The sequence below is a fragment of the Pongo pygmaeus genome, chromosome 17 (genome assembly GCF_028885625.2).
Source record: "Pongo pygmaeus isolate AG05252 chromosome 17, NHGRI_mPonPyg2-v2.0_pri, whole genome shotgun sequence".
In the NCBI taxonomy this organism is placed as follows: Eukaryota; Metazoa; Chordata; class Mammalia; order Primates; family Hominidae; genus Pongo; species Pongo pygmaeus.
The window spans coordinates 64309577-64311043 of NC_072390.2; the positions used below are offsets into that span (position 1 = coordinate 64309577).

The window sequence follows — 1467 nt, forward strand, 5'->3', positions numbered from 1 at the left end:
ATGGGAGGTGGCAAGATAAAGACAGTGCTGTCTACAAAGAGCTCACCATCTTGTGAAAGACACAGCAGGTAGCCAGCTACCTGTAGGGCAAGGTCACCCGGATAAGAAGTGTTGTACAGAGCTTGCAGAAACAAGGGCAAGAGAAGGGGAGGAAAGGAAGGCTTCCTAGAGGTGTGGTACTTCAATGGGGCCAACTCATTACAGGTTATTTTGCCTCCTACAGGTGGCAATGAACCCCCAATAACACATAGCCCTCTTCTGTTAAAGACCACCAGAATACACAACTTCTTAAAAAAGAAAAGCTAAATGAGAGATTCACCAAGGATAGAGACTTTTCCTTTCGCTTAATCATCAGAATGGAGCGGGGGAGGGTAAGGAAGACCTTTTACTTTTTGCAATATACAGATATTCCTGAATTATCATTTTTTGAAAGAACATTTAGTATTCATTCCATAAATATTTAAGTATCGATTCTGAACCAGGCACTGCTATAGGTGCTGGGGATTCAGCGTGTACTATTATTATAATAAAAATTATAATAGAAACACTGAGAATAGATGACAAATGATTAGGCTTTGAAACAGATTGCTTGAGTGTGCATGACTGTCATTGATATTGATTTATTTTCCTTCAGATTGTTTAAAGTCTATCTTGAACGTCAACAATTAAAAAAAAGGCACCATTAAAAAATATCCAAATGAGGGGTCAGGAGGGATTTTTATACTATTTGTATTTTTAAAAATCTTCTACAGAGAACACATCAAGCCCAGGCGGTGGTGGAAAGGGATGGGGCGGGAGGACACACCTAAACATGTGGAATCCCAATGCCGGGCAGCCAGGGCCAAATCCATATCCCCCCAACATTGGGTACCCTGGAGGTTCCAATCCTGCCCACCCACCACCTGTCAATCCACCCTTCCCCCCAGCCCCCTTTCCTCCTCCCCCAGGAGCTCCCCAGGGCAATCCAGCTTTCCCCCCAGGTGGACCCCCTCATCCTGTGCCACAGCCAGGGTGTCCAACCTTTGGGTCCCTACCCTCCTTCATACCCACCACCTGCCCCTGGAATGCCTCCTGTGAATCCCTTGGCCCCTGGCTTGGTTAGACCAGGAGTGATAGTGGACAAGAAGATGCAGAAGAAAATTAAGAAAGCTCATAAAAAGATGCACAAGCACCACAAGCATGGCAAGCATTCCTCCTCCTCCTCTTCCTCCTCCTCTTCCAGCAGTGACTCTGACTGAATACAGCCCTGGACCCTTCCCTCAAGTCTCACCAGTTCTGCTCTTCCATCAAGCATCAGATGCCATGTTGTACTGGGGGAAAGTAGCCCTTGTGCTCCCCCCACCACCACCCCCCAAGCCTCACCCTGCTGTTGAGCCCTGAGTGGCGAGGGAAAATGGGAAGAGGATTGCCATGGCATGGCCATCTTCTTGCTGCTTGGATAGATCACATAGCTAATGAGTTTAGCAG

General features: G+C 47.0%; 1 pseudogene; it reads left to right on the forward strand.

The window, feature by feature from the left end:
* Positions 1-795: 795 nt before the first annotated feature.
* Positions 796-1238, forward strand: LOC129018809 (proline-rich protein 13-like; annotated as a pseudogene).
* Positions 1239-1467: the final 229 nt, after the last annotated feature.